General features: G+C 33.6%; 1 long non-coding RNA gene across 1 annotated transcript; it reads right to left on the reverse strand.

Moving 5' to 3' along the window:
* Positions 1 to 5,986: 5,986 nt before the first annotated feature.
* On the reverse strand, positions 5,987 to 24,655 carry LOC120215368. The gene is made up of 3 exons (XR_005524936.1): positions 24,536 to 24,655; positions 9,183 to 9,194; positions 5,987 to 5,999 (listed from the first exon to the last, which is right to left on the reverse strand). It is a non-coding gene; the product is annotated as an uncharacterized LOC120215368 (long non-coding RNA).

Raw genomic sequence — 24,655 nt, forward strand, 5'->3', positions numbered from 1 at the left:
GTATGAATAATATTAACCTTTAATTAAATAATTTATGGAAACCTACGGGTAACTCTCGTAGAATGCGGATCGAGCGGTTCTGACGGACGAAAAAGACCGAACATAACTAACCCTCGGTCAGGTGAAACACGAGTACCTTCATAAAAATATATTCTTGGAACAATTCCATAACTAAATCTCAAATAAATAAACAAAAATGCTAAAAATGCTAAGCATTTTCGGGTTAGCGAGCTTGATTCGGGGCTTTCAGGTCATAATTTGGTAAAATAAACTTCGTTATCGAACTCAGGATGTCAAAAAACATAAAATATGACTTTTCAAAAATTTTGACTTTTGTCAAAGTCAACGGTTGGTCAATGGTTAACGATCAACGGTCGGTCAATAGTTAACGATCAATTGTTGAACCAGGTTGGGTCAGACACGGGTTAATGGGGCGAATCGACCCATTTTCAAGCAGTCCACCAGGCGGTGAATTTCCCCACGCACAGGGGAGATGCATAGGGGCACGTGTGAGGCATTAGGGAGTCGGAAAATTCTTAAAAAACTCCTAATGACGCTTTAAAGGGTTTTGAGACACTTACCAAACTCGATTCACAACAGTGAACGACCGATAGCTCAATTTTGAAACATCGAAAACTTGATATTCCTCACCCCCTCACACGCCAGCTACAACAGAGATAAAAAGGACACCATGGACTCGGGACGACGCAAGGAACACGATGGTGCGGGAGGTGTCGAAACGGGGCAACAATCAGATATGAAACAACAATCAAAGATTTGTTTCTAAAAAGAGGAAAATATTAAAGAGAGAGAAAATAAATAATTTGAAGTATTTCCTTATTTTGGGGTTATATAAACTCTAAAAATGGCAAAATCATGATATAGGTCTTCCACCTTTAGTTACTTTCTGAAATTAGATCCAAAATTTAATCAAAATTTCACTTTGGTCCCTAAATTTAATCAAAATTCAATTTAGTCCTCGAAAAATTTTTAAGAGAATTTTAGGCCATATTTTGGGATGTGACAGAAACTCTGAGGAGGAGCTCAAACAACTAAGGTAACCGACCCCTTTATTTCCTTTCTACTTAGTTTTGTTTCGAAAATGACAAGAAGTTGCCGAAAAAATGGAAATAAAGAAAGAAACCTTTAATATGCTTGTATTCGAATATCAGGGGGCGAAATTACGTGTTACTTTGGGTTTTTTATAACCCATGTTTACAAGTTTTTTTTTTAATGTCTTCTTTACAAATCTTATTTTTGTTTGCTTGTTTGGTGATGAGGAACATGGTGGTGGCGTGGAGTTTTGGTGTAGCGTGGAGTGTTGGTGTAGCAGGGCATGGTGGTATTGCAATATGGGCATCGAGGCAAAGGTGGCAGGGTATGCCTGTAATGATTTTTTTGGGATAAAATTTGTGATTACAACGCCAAAATTACAATCATCCCTCGTTTCGATTACAAGGCTCATTCTTCTTTACTTTAACACTCTTACTCCATTTTTCTCATCACTTGCACTATTAGTACGTCAGAGTCCCGTCCACTCATTTTCTTTCATCTTCTCTTCTCTCCCTAAGTTTGGAAATGGGGTTTTGATATTTTCGTTTCTCTTGTTATCAGAAAGGGAGAAGAGCACTAGGAAAAAAACATGTTTATCTTTTAAAAGGTTTTGTCTTTTCATCTCAGTTTTGATATATCATTCCTATTCAAGGCATTATTAATTGTTTATTTCATTTAACCATGTATGGGGATTGTTTTCATGGGATTCGAGAACAAGAAAGACAAAACCTTGGACAGTCAATGGTAGAAAGAAACATGAAGCAATTAAAGTTCTCCCTTTGAGTGCCACAATCGACGACTGTTGGATTCTTAAATAATGAATATATGTTTAAGTAAAACTTGGATACCTTTGATCATGTAGAGTGTGGTTTTCTTTTAATACAATGATGCCAAATCAATGAATTGGTGCCTTTGATCATATAAATTGTATATCACCTTTGAATTTCTATAGTTACCCTTTTATAAAAGAGAGTTTAAGGGATAAATTGCATCTGCACTTTTTTTCTTTCTAGTTTTAATGGAAACAACTTTCTGGTATTGCTTTTATTACATAATGGATAGCTGTTGTACTGTTATTGTTGATGTTAATGCTTGTTAATTGTTAGAATATTTTTCTAGTTTGTTGGTCCCTTTAACGGTGATATCTCCGGAAGTTCAGGATGTTCTAATGCAAATGATGATACTAAGAGAATGAAAATATGTTCAGAAGAAATTGATCAAAATATTGGCAATTTCTCTGATGGTGCAGGTGGGTAGTTTTCATGCCTAAAAAACTAGGACTCCAACATTCAGTTCAATTTTGTTTATGCCCTAGAATTCTTATTTTATTGATAGTACCTTATTGTTGTAGGTGCAATTCCTAAAGATGACAAATCCATCTCTGCAAGTACTGATAAAAGTGAAGCACCAGAGTTTGTTCTTTCACTAACAAGGAGTGGTTTGCTTCTGCTTACCATCCCTATCAAGAACTCCTTAGGCAAAATCGATGTTGTCTCACAGATCTTTTGTGATTTGGAATCTGGGAGTTTAAAAATGTTAGAATTTTGATGAAGCTCAATTGAACAACCGAATAAATTTGTCAAGAGGGGTGAATTGACTTTTGAGATTAGGGAGTAAGGAGTATAAATATGAATAATTTTCACAAAGATTTATAGTAGTTCGACTTCTCAACCAAGTCTACATCCACTACCTTATCTCATCACTAAGGATTTTCCAACAAATTCACTAACTTGTTCTTTCTTTTTGTAGGATAAAGAAATAACATTTACAACTCCCTAGCTTTTCAAAGGCTAAGGTATAACCAATCCCCTTTTATAAAGATATAAGATGTAAACAATAAAAACCTCTCAAAAGGAAGGGTGTTTACAAAATTTAAGCTCACAAGAAAACAATAGAAAGATTTACAATGAGCTCAAAACACTTATGTACAAGATAAAAGGAAAAATAAGAGTGAAACAACTTTTATCTTGATCTCAATTGCTTGGATGGGTGTTCCAACCTTCTTCAAGTGTCTTCAACTTGTTTTTATATGTTGGAATGAGTTTGTGGCCTTTGTTAGCCGTTGGGGATGTTTTGGAGCTGTTTGGGATAAATTTTCTACAAAATAGAACTACCCAGGAGAGGGAGTATCGGTACTTCCTTTGTAATATTGAAATAAACTAGTCATTGAAGACCGTTGGGCTTGACCAGTATCGATACTATGCTTCATGGTATCGATACCACTGTGTAAAGAAGTATCGGTACCCCTTTAAGTATCGATACCTATTTTACATTCTAGAATTTGAGCAATTTGAAAAAGAACTGGTAGTATCGATACTACCTAGAGAATATCAATACTTCTTTACCTTTGGTATCGATACCACACGAATAGTATCGATACTATTCATGTAGTATCGATACTGTAAGAACAGTATCGGTAATACGTACTCTAAAAAACTGTTTTGTGCTAAAATTCTAGTTTAATGAACTTTGAATTATTTTTGAAAACTTTGAACAAATTCAATCAAGTCCAAAAACATTTTGCCTTAATTTTTATATCAAAATATTATAAAACATAATTCAACAATATCCCCCTTTTTGATATAACAAAACATTTTAAAAAAAATGTTTTGGCAAAACTCCCCCTTAATAAAATATTTCATGAAATAAAGAATTATTTGGAAAATATTAAATCTCCCCCTTTTCATTGAGAAATTGAATTTTTCAAACATATAGTTCTCCTCATTTTTGTTATATAAAAATAATTCAATTTTAAGGTACAAAACAATAATGAAGAGTAAGTAGTAATTTTAATATTAAAATCATTTTAAAAATCAAAGCTCCCCCTCAATAAATACATTCCAAACAAAAATTTGACTTTAAAAGCTTGACACTTAAAAGACATTGAATTTCAACAAAGATGAAAAAACATGTTAGTAGCACATGAAATTTAATATATCCAAGTCTACTATGATTTATGCAATACCAATTTTTGTATTTAAGTGCATGTGCATAAGGCTATCCAAAAATGTTATGTATTTGAACAAATCACATGCATAAACATTTAAATTAAGGTAAAAAATTTAAATTTGTAAAAAAAAATTAAAACCAATTTATTCATTATAATGAACAAACATTTATGAAAAATCATTAAAGCTTTAGAAAATGTTCATCACAATTCTTTTTAACATACATGAGATAGAAAACATAAAATTATTTAAAATCAAAACTCTTGCATGCTTAAACCAAATGAGCAACCGATTATTAAAGATAATCAAAATAAGCTTAAAGGTTACACATTCCTTTCCAAGGGTAACTAGAGCATTTGAGTATCTTCACTTTCATCATCATTCCTCCCACACACCTACAAGAGACATTTATTAGGAATTTGGTATCCAAATTGCTTTGGATGCTTGAACGTTAGTTTCAATGCCCCTTGTTCCCTTAGGAATCCATACTTGTTTAATTTTAAAATGTTTTCCTTGTTCCCTTAGGAATCCATACTTGTTTAATTTTAAAACGTTTTCTTTTCTTTAAAGGACAAGTATGTCCCTTGTGATCATGATAATGAAAATGTGAGCATTTTGTCATTATGGAACTAGATTAATTATTTAAAATGATTTATTTTTCTTTTGTTAAGCATTCAAGCTTAACTTTTAAATCAAAACATTTTTTCAAAATTTTCAATTTTCACTTTTGAAAGCTCTAAATCATTTTTCAAAATTTCATTTTGCTTTTCAAAATCCAATTTTGTTTTCAAAAGAAATTCGTTTTTAATTTTAGATTTTGAAATCATTTTCTTGTATTTGGAGTTTATGGTCTCAAACTCAAAAAATAATTCATCATATGCATCTTGTAACTCGTCAAAAGAATTTGAATTAGATTCATTAGAGTTAGAAGATACCTCGGGCTCTTCAAGAGCCACTAATCATACTACCTTTGGTGGTTCTTCTTTCTTGTTACAATGAAGTTCATCGATCTTATTCCAAAGCTCCTTGTCATTTGAATAAAAATAAACTCCTTCATAAATATCGGGACCAAATGGACAAAACAACATGTGCATGGCTTTAGCATTTTTTGTTGAGTTTTCTTCTGTTCTTAGGCACTCAACTCCTTCGTCTTATTTTTTGGAGAATAGTAGACATTCTCGATCATCTCCCATGTATCAAGATCATTGAATTGTATGAATAGATTCATTAATTTCTTCCAATGACGGTAGTTAGCTCTATTGAAGTATGTAGGCTTGTCGATCGGTTGGGAGTCTTCCATGTAGAACGAGCCGGAAGTGGAAGCCATCTTCTCGGTTGTGTCAAAAATGGATAGAGCTTATTCAAGGATCGTCTCAAGGTTGTTAAACCTTATAATGAATCAAACTTTGATACCAATTATTGGTATTTCGATGAAGCTCAATTAAACAAATGAATAAATTTGCCAATAGGGGGTGAATTGGCTTTTTGAGATTAGGGATTAAGGAGTATAAAGATGAGACAATTTGCATAAAGATTTATAGTGGACCGACTTCTCAACCAAGTCTACATCCACTACTTTAGCTCTTCACTAAGGATTTTTCAGCAAATTCACTAATTTGTTCTCTTTTTTTCTTTTTCTTTTTTTGCAAGGGAAAGAGACAACCTTTACAACTCCCTAGTTTTTCAAAGGCTAAGCTAGAATCAATCCCCTTTTACAAATGTATAAGATGTAAATAAGAAAAACCTATCAAACGGAAGGGTGTTTAAAAAATTTAAGCTCACAAGAAAACAATAGAAAGATTTACATTGAGCTCAAAAACACTTATGTACTATAGAAAAGGAAAAATAAGAGTGAAATAGCTTTTTTCTTGATCTCAATTGCTTGGATAGGTGTTCCAACCTTATTTTAGTGTCCTCAACTTGTTTTTATATGTTGGAATAAGTTTATGGTCGTTGCTAGCCGGTGCGGATGTTTTGGAGCCATTGGGGATAAATTTTCTACAAAATAAAACTACACAGGATAGGGAGTATCGGTACTCCTTTCATGAGTATCGGAACTTCCTTTGTAATATTTAAATGAACTAGCCATTGAAGACTGTTAGGCTTGAAGAGTAACGATACTATGCTTTATGGAATCAATACCACTGTGTAAAGTTGTATCGGTATCGCTTTGAGTATCGGTACCTATTTTGCATTATGTAATTTGAGCAATTTGGAAAACAACTGGTAGTATCAATACTAAGTAGAGAGTATTGATATTTCTCTTACATTTGGTATCGGTACCACATGAATTGTATCGATATTATTCATGTAATATCGATACTGTAAGAACAATATCAGTACTATGTACCTTGAAAAATTGTTTTGTGCTCAAATTCTAGTTTCATGGACTTTAAATTATTTTTGAAAACTTTGAACAAATTCAATCAAGTCCAAAAACATTTTGCCTTAATTTGTTTTATCAAAATATTATAAAATATAGTTAAACAAAAGACACCGCTGTAAGTTTGTTATAGATATCCTCGAGTGTATATTTATTTTCTCGAAACTACGATTCTATTTGAATCATCTTCCAAGTCCCACAAAGAGATCTCTTCAGAAAATTGTTGTTTGGGATAAAATCACTAATAGATCAAAGCGTAACCGACTCCTAAACCCCCTATAAGTTGGCCTAGAAGTTCCTTGAGAGATTAGTAGTCTACCTAAACTTTTTATCATAAAATACTTCCCTTAGTATTTGTTGATTTAATCGATCAGATAAATCGGCCAAGAGGGGGTGAATCGGCAATTAAAATTTTGGTGGAAGCTTTGACAGAAAATTGAAATTATTTGTACAGCGATTTAGAGTGGTTCAACTTTCTCAACCAAAGTCTACGTCCACTACCTTAGCTATCCACACTAAGGATTATCTAAAAATAAACTAATTTGTCTATCTTTTGAGGACAAAGAGTAACCTTACAATTCCCTCAAGAATTATACCCCAAATTCTTGAGACTACTCTCTCTCAAAGAGAAACTTACAAATTTTGCAAACTTACAGAAAAACCTCACAAGGTAAGATGTTTGCACAGTTCTAAAACAAAGAAATAATACTCAAGAATGAATATAATTGAGCACAAATGGTGCTCTTGAAAGCAAAATGAATATTGAATGGATTTTGGCTTGAATTGCTCAAACAATAAGTTTAAGGCTTTCTCTCTTTGAATTCTTTCTCAAAACTTGTTTCTTGTATTTCATCAATGGCTTCAAGACTTGTTTAAATACCCTTTGAATGAATTCTGATCGTTGGGGATGATCATGAAGTCAATAGATCCGTTGTGGTGTGAAATCCACTTCAAAAAGCTGTTGGGAGCATATGGGTATTGATACTCCTTTATAGGGTATCGATACTACCTGTATAAAACTCAAATATTTTGACTGTTGCAAAACCAATGGTATTGGTACCTCTCAAGGGGGTATCGATACTACTATATAAAGAGGTATCGATACCTGTCATGGTATTGGTACCCATTTTGCATTCTGTTATTTCTCAGAGTCAAAATCAAAAGATGGGGTATCATTACCTTCAGCTAGGTATCGGTACTAAGGGGTATTGATACCCTGTAGGGTATCAGTACCTCTTTTGCATTCGATGTTTAAGGGGTATCGGTACTTCCCAATTAAAAACTTAATTTTGACTCGATTATGGTTTGAAATACTTTGTAAAAATTATTTCAAAAATACTTTAAGTATAAATATCAATTTTTACTCCTTAATCTCAATTTTCCATCTAGTAAGGAGTAAAAATTGATATTTGAAAACTTGGAGTAATATTTGTGATATTTGAATAATTAAATCGAATATAATATTTAAATTGTATATAAAATCTTAAAATTATTTAACACTTTAATTGTTATATCGAAATATCAAAATGTTTTGAACAATCTCCCCCTTTTTGATATAACCAAACATTTTTGAAATTTTAAGATTTTCTTTTCAAAAATCATTTTTGAAAAATTACTCTCCACTCCCCCTTTCTATATTCTCTCCATTTTTGTTAAATCAAAAAGACTTTATGTTTCATTTTAAAACAAGTTTGCCAAATTGATGTATATATATGCATATAGTTGCTAAGATCAAAGTCAAGAGAAATATTAGTCATTAGTTCATATAATCAATATTCATAAACAATATGCGATATGAATTGATCATAATTGATCTAAAATGTAAATGATGCATAATCAAACATAAAAGTTCAATTTAAGTTCAAAATACTAATATCATCCAGAATCAACCAAAAACATCCAAAACAAGCAAACATTCAAACCAAATATCCAAATATCCAAAATGTTTAACAATGCTAAGTTCATAATGCCACATAAGAAAACTAGCAAGAGTGGTCAATCATCCGTAGGAGGATCAAGATCAAACCGATGTCCTCTAAGGAAAACAACATCGCGTGTTAGTGCATCGAGTCTCTCATCTACATCATTGAATCGAATATCCATTGCTTCACGTTGAGCTCGAAATTCCCTTTGATTCTCCAACTGTTGAGTTCCCATAGCAGTCAAATGAGACTCTAAGGATACGAACCTCAAATCCAATATCTCCATAAAAGACTGAAAGTATGGAGGCATTGAACTATCTTGCCTGGTTGGCTCCTCCTCGGTCTAGTTTACGAGATCGTCGACATCCCGTAAGAGGTCTTCAAGCTCTTGAGCAGCAGCTGGAGCCAGAGCAGCTTGTGAAGAGCTAGCACTGGGGATTTTCTTTGTTGATCTAACCCATTGGTCTTTGTCTCCAGTCCATCCCAATTTTCGTAAAGATGTTTTGTTGATTTATGTGGTTAGAGGGATGGCTATGTCTAATTCTACCTTAAGACCAACTTTCATAAACATATTACTAAGTAGACAGTCGTAAACTAATGTTTCAAAATGTTTAGAAGAAATGTTATTTACAGTTTCTACAAGTTCCCCAAAGATAATTTGAGGGAGATTTATTTTCTTATTTTGCTGGATACAATGTATCCACCATAAGTCAATGGCTCTAAACGTGGAGTATTTTTCTCCGGATGGTCTGAATCACCAAGAGATTATAAGATGAAGAAAATGTTCATGGTAATCTAAAACACTCATACTATACTTGAATTTATAAGGTGAGCGCACTAATTCTCGCTCATTATTTAACCCTCGATTATCAAGACCAAATGTGTTAGCTATATAGTTCGAGTCTATAGTGATGTATTGCCCCAAAATATAGGAGCGAATACTTTTAGTTGTGGTTCGGGACTCATTTTGTACACGCACCGCATTAGAGTAGAAAATACGAACTAGTTGGTGATAAACAACTGGTTTAATATTAAAAAGATTATCAAATTTCCATAAATTGAGGGTATGGAGGTATTTGAATTTCATCTCTTTCATATCTTGGAGAGACGGGATACGCTCTTCCCTAATGTTATAAGACTCAAAATGGTTAACGTATCTTGAGTAAAGACCTATACGGTTAGGTTCGTTAAAGCAAGAGTTTAGAATGATCATCTTGGGTTCATTAGGATAGGATTTTGTGGTGGAATAGGAGGTGTATTTTGTGGTTAGGAGGAACGACTAGAATATAACCTAGCTCGTTTAGACATGGTTTAGGAAATTGGAATGTTAAACCTACAATTAAACAACATATGTATACAACACAATTAATCCCAAAACTCAATATGAGTCCTCAATATTCAAGGTTCTCTAACTTAGTGTCTAATGGGTAATATTGAAAACTATTTTGAAAAACGAAGTTTGAAAATCATAATATGTATAGTTTTCATGAAAATAATATAATTAGATCAAAAATATCAATTGAAAACGAAAATAATTTTTTATTTCGAAAACAAAAAAAATCAGAAAAATCTTGTGTTTTTTATAAAATTTCTTGTAGATTATAGTGTAAAATCATAATCTACTAAATGCTCGAACACTAATTTAAACTAAAACTAACTAAAACTAGTCCTATGTTCAAAAATCAATGAAACAGTATTTTAAAAAAGTTTACCTTGAAAAATAGGATTGAGAAGGAATGTGGTGTTGTTTGCACGAATTTGATGATCTTGGTAGGATTAGGAGTTGAGGAACAAAAGTTTTCCGACTTGAAATCGAAGGAATAAAGCAATGAGGAGATTTAGGGATATTTTAGAGAGGAACGGCGAGAGAGTGTTTATAATAGGTTTTGGCAAAAATGTTGATTTTTAGGGATTTTAAAGCCTAAACCAGACAGGGGGTATCGGTACCCTTCGAGGGGTATCGATACACATTCAAGGTGTATCGGTACCGTTAAGAACAATATTGATACCTAGAAGGAGAGGTATCAGTACTGGGTGACCAATATCGATACCCAATGCACACAATTGTCAAAAATATGTATTTAAACACTTAGCATGCAAAATAAATCATCTCTAGTGGTATAAGCAACTCATATTTCAAAAATTAACTATGTTCAATCAAATCTACCGTTAAATTTTATTTGAACATATTATTAATTTTCTCTAAAGATCATAAACTCCCCTAACTATTAGCTTAGAAGACATTCAAAAATGTTATTTTTACATGCATTTTCCCTTAATCATTAAAAGTGGTAAAATTATTTTAAACACAAAATCAAGGTAGGTTGGTTAAACCTAATTCTCTCCTAAGTGTCCAAAATCTTTCTTTATCTAAAGGTTTTGTAAAAATATCAGATAATTGATGCAAAGTATATACAAATTCTAAAACTACAAATTCTAAAACCTAATTTCATTGTGTTTAGTTCTAAAGTGTTGGATGGGATTTGTTGTGAGACAAATAGCACTATTATTGTCACACTTGATAGGAATGGTACCTACTTCAATTCCATAGTCTAAAAGTTGTTTCATCAATAAAACTTGTGCACAACAACTATCGGCTGAAATGTATTCTGTTTCAATGGTAGATAATGCAACACTATTTTGTTTCTTTGAAAACCAAGAAATTAGCATATTTCCTAGGAATTGACAAGTAGCGGAGGTGTTTTTCCTATCTATTTTGTATCCTCCATAATCAGCATCAGAGAAAGCATGCAAGCTAAAGCTAGAGTCTCTAGGATACCAAAGTCCTATACTATGAGTGTCCTTAAGGTATCTAAAGATTCTCTTAATGGCTTGTAGATGTGATTCCTTAGGGCATGATTGAAATCTAGCGCATAAGCAAACACTAAACATAATGTTCGGTCTACTTGCGGTTAGATAAAGTAAAGAACCAATCATTGACCTATAAAATTTAACATCGAAATATTTACCTCCTTCATCTTGGTCAAGCTTTGTAGAAGAACTCATAGGAGTGGCTTAGGGTTTCACATTTTCCAATCCAAACTTTTTGAGCATATCTTGAACATACTTTTCTTGATTGATGAAGATGTTATCTTTCCTTTGCTTGATTTGGAGCCCTAAGAAAAATGAAAGATCACCCATCATGCTCATCTCAAATTCACTTTACATTAGCTTAGAAAATTCTTGGCAAAGAGCATCATTAGTAGAACCAAATATTATATCATCAACATAAATTTGAACTACCAATAAATCTTTACCTTTTCTTTTTATAAAAAATGTAGTGTCAACCTTCCCTTTTGAAAAACCTTTTTCAATTAAAAAGTTTGACAATCTTTCATACCAAGCTCTAGGAGCTTGTTTTAAACCATATAGTGTTTTTGTCAATTTAAAAACATGATTTGGAAATTTTGAATCTTTAAATATAGGAGGTTGTTCCACATACACTTCTTATTTTATAAAACCATTTAAAAATGCAATTTTAACATCCATTTAGTATAATTTAAATTCATTGAAACATGTAAATGCCAACAATATTCTAATTGCTTTCATCCTAACTACGAGAGCATATGTTTCACCATAATCAATTCCTTCTTCTTGAGTATACCCTTGAGCAACAAGTCTACCCTTGTTCCTCACTATATTACCACTCTCATCTAGTTTGTTCCTAAACACCCATTTAGTACCTATAGTAGATTTATTACTAGGCCTTTCAACTAATGTCCATACTTTACTTCTCTCAAATTTATTTAACTCTTCTTGCATAGATATAATCCAATTTTAATCGGTTAATGCTTCTTTAACATTTTTAGGCTCTATGCATGAGATAAATGCAACATAATTACAAATGTCCCTAAGAGAAGATCGAGTAGTTACCCATTTGGATGGATTACCTAATATCTCACCATCCTTGATATAGTTGTACTCTCTTGGGTATGTGATTTTTCTTTCTTCAATGATTATATTCTTGAAGGCATCTTGAGTTTCCTTATCCTTCACTTCTTTCTTTGACGATGGTTCTTCAACGTCATTTGCATTTATAATACCTACGTCATCATAAACACAAGAATCCTTCCTCGGAAGGGGATTACCATAAAAAAAACATGAATAGACTCTTCTACCTATTAGAGTATGCCCAAAGACCAATCATATGATGATTGTAATAATACTTTTATTTATCGATTTTATTGAATAAAGGCATTGCCACTATTATTTTCAGTTATATATATGTGTTTAACATAAACTGGAAGATAATAAAGTCCATATAATGACATAATTGTTATTATTAAAAGATCCCTAATCAAGTATTATTATGGGCATGGACAATAATAATACGCTTAAGACTAACATGTTATTGATTGATGACAATGAGTTGTCATTGACATAGAGATGTCAGAATTGATACATGATTATATTGTTAGAGAACAATGTATTGGATTGACCCACCATGAGCATATGTCTTGGATTATTATGTGACAGTCATAACATTGCTCATGGTGATGACTATATGTATGATCCTCAGACTTAAGATCAATATTATCCCAACATATATTGTTGTATGTTTTGATGCAGATAAACAAGTTGTGTAACTGGTTGCTCTATAAAGACTGTTATTGAATATATCTCAATATATGTAGTGGGTGTGTATGATTAAGATAGGATTTGTCCTTCCTACATAATAAGAAATATATCACAGTCCACTTGATTGAGTAAGACTAGAAACGCATGGCCATGCTCAAATAAGTTGATATGAAATATCATAAACTATTCGTTAATTAAAGTCTACTCTAGATATCAAGAAACAATAGTTGGGCTATACAAGTGTGACTATTCCAAGACTTGTGCCTATTCTAGATATAAAGGACATAAGGATGTAATACATAAAAGAGTTAATCACCAAGATGATATGTCGAATCATATTTTCTTGTAACTTAGGTGACAATGATATATTGCTATATGTCACTCATTGTATGTAATATTAGAATTGTTCTAATAATTACAACTAACGTTTCAAGAACCTACAAGGTCGAACCCTAGGATTAAAACGAGCAAAGATGTACAATTTGTTGTACGATACAAAAATATATCTAGAGTTAATTAAGTATATGTTTTAATAATCTCAAATATTTAATTTTAATTAATTAAATATATATTTAATTAATTTGAAATAATAAAATCCCTAATATGATTAGGGTAATTTGGATATAAAAGGATTATTAAATTCCAATTAATTAAATATAGATTTAATTAATTTGAAATAATAAAAACCCTAATATGATTAGGGTAACTTGGCTATAAAAGGGTGTGCTAGGTCTAGCAGCCGTTTTAGAGAACACACACAAAACCTTCAGTCATTTTCTCTCAAAACGGTTTTGGGGGAAAACAAAATTGCTCTCAATCGGGTGAACTGAGTAGAGACCGAGACATAATATCGTGGAGGCTTACGATTCGAACCGGTTTACACCACCAATATTCACTGATGTTCTTGTTGTTTTTCAAGGAACCCGCTGTAAGTATTCGTATCTCTTTATCCCGATTTCAGTTTTTTCGTACTTGGATCGCTGGTGAGACCGTCGAGTTTTGTTTTTGCCGCACCATGGGGTGCGCCGACGGTCCCAACACTACCACTAAAGTTATTTTATTAAATACACGATAAGCTTTAGAATTTAAGGAATAACCCAAAAAAATTCCTTCATCACTTTTAGCATCAAATTTGTCAAGATTGTATTTACCGTTGTTTAAAACAAAACATTTATATCCAAAAGGATGAAAATAGCTAATGTTAGGCTTTTTATTTATGAAAATTTCATATGGAGTTTTCATTAAAATAGGCCTAATCATTACTCTGTTAATAACATAACAAGCAGTATTTGTGGCTTTCGCCCAAAAATATTTTGGAAAATTATTTTCACAAAGCATGGTTCTAGTCATTTCCTCTAAAGTTCGATTTTTCCTCTCAACAACTCCATTTTGTTGAGGAGTTCTAGGAGCTGAAAAATTATGGCTAATCCCATTTGAATTACAAAAATTGGTAAATCCAAGATTTTCAAATTCAGTACCATGATCACTCTTAACACTTGAAATTTAGTAACCTTTTTCATTTTGGATTACTTTTGAAAAAGTGATAAAATTTTCTAATGCTTCATCTTTAGTACTTAAAAACAGAACCCAAGTATATCTAGAATAGTCATCTACCAACACAAAGGCATATTGTTTTCCACCTAAGCTAGTAGTTCTAATTGGCCCAAAAAGATCTATATGGATCAATTGTAATACTCTTCTAGTTGATACATCATTAATGGATTTAAAGGAAACTTTCTTATGTTTACCTTTTTTACATGCATCACAGATTCTATCAAGATTAAAGTTTAGTTTTGGCAAGCCTCTTACTAAATTGCCTTGATTTAGTCTTTGCAAAACACTCATGCTTGTATGTCCTAGTCTCCTATACCATAACCAACTATCATGTTCATCCTTGGCAACTAGGCATAAATTAGTCATATTAATATAATCTAAATGCACTATATAAATGTTTCTTATTTTATGACCAATAAGTATAATCCTATTAGATGCAATGTCAATAACTTTACAACCGTTTGTTTCAAACAAGACATTGTATCCTTTATCACATAATTGACTAATACTTAATAGATTATGCTTTAACCCATTTACATATAATATATTTTCTATTTGTATGGAAGAGGTATTACCTATAGTACCTAGACCTTCAATGTAACCTTTTGAGTTGTCACCAAAGGTTACCATTCCTTCATTTTTTTTCATTAAGCTTAGTAAATCGGCTCTTATCTCCGGTCATGTGTCTCGAGCATCCACTATCGAGGTACCATGAATTTGAACTTGTATTTCATGCCTTGAAGCAATGCTCCTCTTCCTACAAATAAAGATTAATTTTTTATTTTTTTTACGCAAATTCTTTTGGGTTCATATTCATTAGTCCCTAAAAGCCTTGTCCCCTTGAGCATCCATTTGTTTAGGATATCCTTATCTTTAGTAGTATTGAGTCCTTTATGAACCCATATACTCCTAACGATTTTACCATCTGAGGTTCTTTGGGGACCTATATGATTATAAGATTTAAAATTCTTTCTAATATAGTTGGATTTTAAACTTTCTTGTTTTTCAAAACGTTTTGATCCAACTTTATTGAAAGAAGCTTTAAGATCATCAATTTCCCTTTGATGATCTTCATAAACTTTAGAAAGTAAGTTTTGTAAATCAAAATTTTTCTTTTCAAAATCATTGATTTGGACTTGCAAACCTTTAATCTTACTTTCAAATTCAATGTTGATATTGGATATGAGTTTTTTTTCATTTTTCAATTTTGAAGTATCTTTCTTGTATTTTGAAAATAATTTCTCATAATCCGAAGCCAACTCATTATATTCCTCTAATAACTCATCAAATGAATAATCTTCAAAATTAGATGAGTTAGAGGTTACCTAAGAATCCTCCCCGAAGGCCATCAAGCACAGGTTTACTACTTCTTGTTCCTCTTCAACGGATGATTCATCATCACTCCAAGTAGCCACGTGTGCTTTATGCTTCTTCTTTTAAAGACCCTTCTTCTTCAATTATGGGCAATCGTATTTAACATGCCCAGGCTTTTTGCATTCCTTGCAAATGATTGGGTCATTCTTCTTAGATTCAGTTTTGAATCCTTCATTTCGTTGGAATTTTCTTCCTCTATTTGGCTTAATTAATTTTCTGAGTCTTTTAGAAAGCAAGGCCATTTCTTCATCTTTGTTATTGTCAGAGTCACTCTCATCTTTGGTGGATTTGAGAGCAACACCAACATTCTTCTTTTTCTCCATATCCTTCTTTGTGTTGTCCTTCTTCTCATGGTCTACCTCATCTTGAATCATCACTTTATGAGTGAGGAGATAACCAATGAGCTCATCGAGAGTTAAAGACTTTAGGTCTTTATCTTCGATAATCGCAGTCTTCTTCGATTGCCAAGCTTTTGAAAGAGAATAAATTATCTTCCTTACAAGTTTCTCGTTGGGGATTATTTCTCTAAACGTCTTGAGGCCATTGACAATCACCGAGAATCTATCTGTCATAACTTTGGTATCTTCATATGGTTTCATCCTGAAATTTTCATAGCTATGAGTAGTAAGACTAATTTTGGATTCTTTTACATCGTTGGTTCCTTCATGTGTGATGTGAAGTTTGTCCCATATCTCCTTAGCGATTGAACAAGATGATATTCTCCCGAATTCATCTGGCACAAGTGCACAAAAAAGAATAGGGATAGCTTTTGAGTTGAGGAGGAATATTCTCGTCTCTTCTTCACTTCTCATTTCTGGATCTGTTGATGGTTCAGAGTATTCTCTCATCATGATTTTCCATGCTCCCATGTCACTAGCTTGAATGAATAACTTCATCATATTCTTCCAATAGGCATAGTTAGCTCTATTGAAGAAAGGAGGCTTGTTGACGGGCTGAGAATCAAGAACGAAGTCGAAGTTTGATGTATAGGCCATTGATGACTTGAATATCAATTGAACTCTTCTTGAATCTACTCAAGAGGTGGTAAAACCTTCAAATGAGTGTAGCTCTGATACCAATTGTTGAGTTAATCGATCGAATAAATCGGCCAAAAGAGGGTGAATTGACAATTAAAATTTTGGTGGAAGCTTTGATAAAAAATTAAAAATATTTGCACAGCGATTTAGAGTGGTTCGACTTTATCAACCAAAGTCTACGTCCACAACCTTAGCTATCCACACTAAGGATTTTCCACAAATTCGCTAATTTGTCTTTCTTTTGAGGACAAAGAGTAGCCTTACAATTCCCTCAAGAATTATACCCCAAATTATTGAGACCATTCTCTCTCAAAGAGAAACCTACAAATTTTGCAAACTTGCAGAAAAATCTCACAAGGTAAGATGTTTGCACAATTCTAGAACAAAGAAAGAAAACTCAAGAATGAATACAATTGAGCACAAATGGTGTTCTTGAAAGAAAAATGAACATTGAATGGATTTTGGCTTGAATTACTCAAATAATAAGTTTAAGGCTTTCTCTCTTTGAATTATTTCTCAAAACTTGTTTCTTGTATTTCATCAATGCCTTCAAGACTTGTTTAAATACCCTTGAATGAATTCTGAACGTTGGGGATGATCATGAAGTTAATAGAGCAGTTGTTGTATGAAATCCACTTAAAAAGTTGTTGGGAGAGTATGGGTATCGGTACTCCTTCGTAGGGGTATCGATACTACCTATATAAAATTTAAATATTTTTACCGTTGCAAAACCAATGGTATCGGTACCTCTTAAGGGGGTATCGATAATACTATGTAAAGAGGTGTTGATACTTGTCATGGTATCGGTACCCATTTTGCGTTCTGTTATTTCTCAGAGTCAAAAATCAAAAGAGGGGGTATTTGTAACTTCGGTTAGGTATCGATACTACTTTATATAGGGGTATTGATACCCTATAGGGTATCAGTACCTCTTTTGCATTTGATGTTTGAGGGGTATTGATACTCGTGAAAGAGGTATCGATACTTCCTTATTAAAAACTTAATTTTGACTCGATTATGGTTTGAAATACTTTGTAAAAATTATTTCAAAAATACTTTAAGTATAAATCTCAATTTTCCATCTAGTAAGGAGTAAAAACTTATATTTGAAAACTTGGAGTAATATTTGTGATATTCGAATAATTGAATCGAATATAATATTTAAATCGTATATAAAATCTTAAAATTACTTATCACTTTATTTGTTATATCAAAATATCAAAACCTTTTCAACAATATTTCTTTTCCATACTTGCATCATCATTCATGTATTTTTTTTATTTAGCAATCTATCATGTTAATTGAATTTTGGGCGAAATGGCATTTCATTAGTGCAGTTGGTGTCACGGCATCTTCCCTATCCAATCTATATGTACCTTGAATGAGAAGGAACTGCATGCAGTTGTATCGAAAATTGTTCAACAATATATGAATGACAAAGGAAACGAACTATTATCCCCCTAAAGGTTTGAGATTTAATATTTTAGCTTTTATGCATTGCTCGTAGTATGTTACCTAAGAGGCCTATGAAAATATCGGGATAGGTTATCCTAGTGTTTTCAAAACAAATTGTTAACAAAATGCATGTGAACAGTTGTGTTTGAATTGAACACTACAAGAATACGAACATGCCTGCTCAACTAAAGTTTTGGTTTCTACTGAAATTCCGACCACTGGGGATTTATTTTTTCTACATTCCATATCTGAGCTATTTTGTCAAATGAAATATGTCTTTCGATATTTCACGCTTGCATTTCTTCTTATTATGAAGTTATACAAGTTTACAACATCATTGTTATCTTTAGTTTGCAGTTGGGTTTAACAGAAGAGGAACTGAAGAGCCAGATGAAGATTCTAAAAGATGCTTCAAAGAATTTCGATCTACCTGTACTATTGGACCGCAACAAATATTTTCTTGTTGTTGTTGGTGTTGTTAAAGGCATAATTTCAGATTCAGTTGTGGATCTGAAATCTCCAGAGGCACAAGATCTTATACAGCTTGTAAACAGTCTTAAATTTTCCAACCTGTTGCATACCTAACAGCAATAACCAATCTTTCAATTATCGATTCTCATCGAGTTGCTTCCTCTCCCCGGAGTGCCTACTGGATCACTTTGTTGGATCATAAACTTGATCCATTATGGGAGCCTAAACCCAAACCCAAACTAAATTGATGCCATTGCTTCCATCAATTTAGTTTGGTGAAGAGTTAGGTGAAGAATTAGGTGAAGAGTTAGGTGAGAGTTAGGTATTTGTATATTTTAATGGTTTATGTTATTTTATTTGTGTGGTGTAGGATTGTTCTTAAGTTGTATAAATACCCCTCCCCATTTTAGTTTAAGCATCAAGAAAAATTAAGAGCTTCTAAGTGAGTGAAGTAGCAAAGTTTTATAAGAGTGAGTTATAGTTCTTATTTTTGAGTGAGAGTGATCTTGTAATATTTGTTTGAGTTTCAATAAAAGTTTTTTGTGTGAGTGTTTTATTTCCAACAAAGTGACATCAGAGAAAATTGGAAAGATCGAAGATTTCAATGAGAGGAATTCGCCATTGCCAAAATCTTCTCAATCTGAGTTCTGACGCGCCACCACGCACCGCCAGAAGACTTCTGCCAGAAAATCAATTCATTATATTGAGAGATATGGCAAATGGTATGGCACCATTCCAAGTTCCGACACTCAACAACAACTACTATGACAATTGGAGTATCAAAATGAAGGCACTTCTTGGATCACAAGATGTGTGGGATATCATAGAGAAAGGCTATAACGAGCCTGCAGATGATGATGTTTTTGCTACTCTTACACCAGATCAAAAGACAACTTTGAAGGATTCAAGAAAGAGAGACAAGAAGGCTCTCTACCTCATCTATCAAGCATTAGATAATGTTGGTTTTGAAAAGATTTCGAGTGCAAGCTCTAGCAAGGAAGCGTGGGAGAAGCTGCAAACCTCTTACAAATGATTCGAGCAAGTAAAGAATGTACGTCTCCAAACATTAAGAGGTGAATTCGAATCCTTACACATGAAAGCATCCGAGTCTATTTTAGATTATTTCTCAAGAGTAGTAGCTATTTCTAATCGATTAAAAAGAAATGGTGAAAAGTTAAAAGATATGAGGATAATAGAGAAGATACTCCGTTTATTGGATCCCAAATTTGAGCACATAGTCGTGACGATTGAAGAAACTAAAGACTTAGAAGAAATGACAATCGAGCAACTCCAATGATCATTACAAGCATACGAAGAGAAGCATAAGAAGAAGCATGAGTTTACTGAGCAACTCCTCAAGCTGCAACTCAAGGATATGCATGAAATCCAATGCAATGATAGAAACCAATGTGGCCAAGCAGAGGTAGAGGTTGTGGACGAGGTGGAAGTCGAGGTCGTGGACGAGGCTGGAATTACAATAACAATAATTCCAACAACAACTATGAGAAAGGAGAAAGCTCCACACGAGGTCGTGGAAGAATCAATCTGAACTCAAGCCATGACAAATCTCAAGTTCGATGTTATAATTGTCAGAAGTTTGGGCATTATGCTTTAGAATGTAGAGCTCCTAACAAAAAAATTGAGGAGAATGCCAACTACGTGGAGGAAAAGACAGATGGAAAAGAAACTCTTCTTCTAGCACGAAAGGAAACTGATGGTGGCCAAGCGAATTCCTGGTATCTTGACAGTGGTACAAGCAATCACATGTGTGGAAGAAAATACATGTTCGTGGGGCTAGACGAGTCAGTAAGTGGAAATATTTCATTTAAAGATGATTCTAAAATAACATTGAAAGGGAGAGGTAACATCATTATCCGTTTGAAAGATGTGAGACATCAATTTATTTCAAATGTCTACTATGTGCCCAATATAAAAAGTAACATCTTAAGTTTAGGGCAACTGGTAGAAAAAGGTTATAATATTCATATGAATAATTATAATCTTTCTATAAAAGAAGATGAGAATAATTTCATTGCTAAAGTGTCGACGTCAAAGAATAGAATGTTCTCGATCAATATACAAAATGATGTTGCAAAGTGCCTGATAGCTTACTACAAAGATGCATCATGGCTTTGGCATCTCAATTTTGGAGGTCTATAGCTACTATCTAAGAATGAGATGGTGAAGGGAATACCTTGCATCAACCATCCTGACCAGCTTTGTGAAGGGTGTCTAGTCGGGAAATAATTCAAGAAAAGTTTTCTAAAGGAGTCAGATACAAGAGCCAGGAAGCCACTCGAGCTCATCCATACTGATGTGTGTGGACCGATCAAGCCAAACTCTCTTGGTAACAGTAACTATTTTCTTCTCTTCATTGATGACTTTTCAAGAAAACCTGAGTATATTTCTTGAAACAGAAGTTAGAAGTTTTCAAAGTCTTCAAGAAGTTCAAAGAAGCATTGGAGAGAGAAAGCGGTAGAAAGATCAAAGCAATGAGATCCGACCGAGGTGGAGAATTTACTTCCAGGGAGTTTCAAGAGTTCTGTGAAGCAAATAGAATTCGTCGACCAATGATAGTTCCTAGATCCCCCCAGTAAAATGGTATGGCAGAAAGAAAGAACAGAACAATCCTCGATATGGCACGAAATATGCTCAAAAGCAAGAAACTACCCAAGGAATTTTGGGCGGAAGCAGTAACGTGTGCAGTCTACTTGATAAACCGATCTCCAACAAGAAGTGTATGGGGGAAAACACCGCAAGAGGCATGGAGTGGAAGAAAGCCTGGCATTTCCCACTTGAGAATCTTTGGAAGTATAGCCCATGTTCACGTACCAGACGAGAGAAGAACTAAGCTTGATGATAAAAGTGAGAGTTTAATCTTCATCGGTTATGATGCTAATTCAAAAAGCTACAAGCGGTACAATCCAGACAATAAGAAGATTGTGATTAGTCGAGATGTGGTCTTCAATGAAGAAGGAGAATGGGATTTTAACTCTTATGCAGATGACTTCAATTTCTTTCCTCAGTTTGAAGAAGATGAGCAGACAATGAGGGAACGACTAGGTGAACCTGAACAAGAGCTTGCAACTCCACCCACTTCACCAACATCAACCACTCAAGGAGACTCATCACCTTCGTCATCGTCAAGTGAGAGTCAAAGTGAAAGAGTTGTGCAACGTACAAGAAGCCTTAGAGATCTCTATGAGGTAACTCAACGACAAGATAATCTTACATTATTTTGTTTGTTTATCGACTGTGAACCAGTGAGATTTCAAGAAACAGTACAAGAAAAGAAGTGGAGAGATGCGATGGACGAAGAAATCAAGGCCATCGAGAAGAATGACACATTGGAACTTACCTCACTTCCCAATGGACATAAGGCGATAGGTGTCAAATGGTGTACAAAACAAAAAAAACACCAAAGGAGAGATTGAAAGGCACAAGGCGAGGCTAGTTGCTAAAGGCTATAGTCAAAAGGCTGGAATTGACTATGATGAGGTATTTTCTCATGTCGCTCAATTGGAGACTATCAGACTAATCATTTCTTTGGCAGCTCAAACAAGTGGAAGATACAACAGATGAATGTAAAGTCTGCCTTTCTAAATGGAGTTCTTGAAGAGGAAGTTTACATTCAGCAACCATCAGGCTATGAAGTCAAAGGGCACGATGGAATAGCCGAATCGACAAGTACTTCCAAGAGAATGACTTCAACAAATGTCCCTACGAGAACGCTCTATATATCAAGACTAAAGATGGAGATATTTTGATCGTGTTCCTCTACGTGGACGATTTGATCTTCACCGGAAGCAACCCAAGCATGTTTAATGAATTCAAGGATGTGATGATGAAAAAATTTGAGATGACAAACATGGGGCTAATGGCGTACTACCTTGTCATTGAAGTTAAGCAATAAAAGGATGGAATTTTCATTTCACAGGAAAGCTATACAAAGGAGATACTGAAGAAGTTCAAGACGGAGAACTATAAGCCAATAAGCACACCGACAGAATACAGGATCAAGATGTCCAAACATGAAGAAGGTGAAAGTGTAGATCCAACATTCTTCAAAAGTTTGGTGGGAAGTCTATGCTATCTAACTTGCACGAGACCTGATATTCTTCACGCAGTTGGATTGGTTAGTCGTTACATGAAATCTCCAACAACCACACATTTTAAGGCCGCAAAGAGAATTCTTCGCTATCTGAAAGGTACAATTAACTTTGGCTTGTTCTATTCAGTTTCTAATTATTACAAGCTTGTTAGATATAGCGACAGTGATTGGGGTGGAGACATAGATAATCGAAGGAGCACTACTGGATTCGTATTTTTCATGGGAGATATTGCTTTCACATGGATGTCAAAGAAACAACCGATTGTCACATTGTCCACTTGTGAAGCAGAATATGTTGTTGCTGCCTCATGCGTTTGTCATGCAATTTGGCTTAGAAATCTATTGAATGAAGGAGATAGGTTTGATACAAGAAGAGCCTACCAAGGTTTGTGTGGACAACAAGTTAGTCATTGCCTTAGCAAAGAATCTAGTATTCCATGATCGAAGTAAGCACATCGATATTCGCTACCAGTATATAAGGGAGTGTGTTACAAGAAAGGATGTGGAAGTTGAATATGTGAAGTCACAAGATCAAGTTGCCAATATTTTTACCAAGCCACTGACAAGCGAAGACTTCATAAGATTAAGGAACTTACTAGGGGTCACAAGATCAAGTTTAAGGGGAGTGTTAGATCATAAACTTGATCCATTATGGGAGCCTGAACCCAAACCCAAACTAAATTGATGTCATTGCTTACATGAATTTAGTTAGGTGAAGAGTTAGATGAAGAATTAGGTGAAGAGTTAGGTATTTGTATATTTTAATGGTTTAAGTTATTTTATTTGTGTGGTGTAGGATTGTTCTTGAGTAGTATAAATATCCCTCCCCATTTTAGTTTAAGCATCAAGAAAAATTAAGAGCTTCTAAGTGAGTGAAGAAGCAAAGTCTTATAAGAGTGAGTTGTAGTTCTTGTTTTTGAGTGAGAGTGTTCTTGTAATATTTGTTTGAGTTTCAATAAAAATTGTTTGTGTGAGTGTTTTATTTCCAACACACTTGTGGTTGGTGTGTCGGTCCTACCCCTAAACCTTGTTAATACAAAACCAAGACTCTACATTAAGCCACTGGTTGGCGATAAATATGGGAAGAAGGCATGTTAGAGCAGGTCTACTGGTTGGCTAGCAACCACCAGAGAGACCAATGTTATGGGACGTGGACCATGAAGTTTGCATTGCTCATTCAAGGTGTCTTCACCCACTGGTCAGAGAGTTTTGAACTTCAAACGTTGTTACATAATATATTATGATATGCTAATCAAAGGTAGTTTGCATGAGGAAATCTAAAAGTAATAATTATTCTAATGCAGTATTGATTCTATTTAAAATGGATTTAACTATTTAAGGAACAATAATAAACTCGGATTGGTAAGAATTAAGACTTCTTTTATAAAAATAACTACTTTTTTTAGAAAATTATTTTTAAAATTTGTAATAGCTTAATAATTTCTTGAATATTTTTCGTTTTTTTATAACTTTTTAATTATTTTATAAAATTTTAGAAATATGTAACTTAAAATAAATATTGAATTTTATAACTTAAAATCAATAATCCTTTTACTTTTCCCTTCTCGTAGGCCCAGTTTTAAATTCATTATATTCAAAGATATGATCATACATAAACTGTAAACCAAAATCTGGATCAGCTCCAAAACCTTAACATCTTGATTTTAGTTGCCTCAAAGAGCAATGGATAGATCTAAGTTGAGACTAAGTGGGGTGGAGCAGTCTTTATAATTAGAGTAGAACAATGAGAATCCCTTGCTGCTGCTCAT

The sequence above is a fragment of the Hibiscus syriacus genome, unplaced genomic scaffold (assembly GCF_006381635.1).
Source record: "Hibiscus syriacus cultivar Baekdansim isolate YM2019G1 unplaced genomic scaffold, ASM638163v2 tig00110114_pilon, whole genome shotgun sequence".
Taxonomy (NCBI): domain Eukaryota; kingdom Viridiplantae; phylum Streptophyta; class Magnoliopsida; order Malvales; family Malvaceae; genus Hibiscus; species Hibiscus syriacus.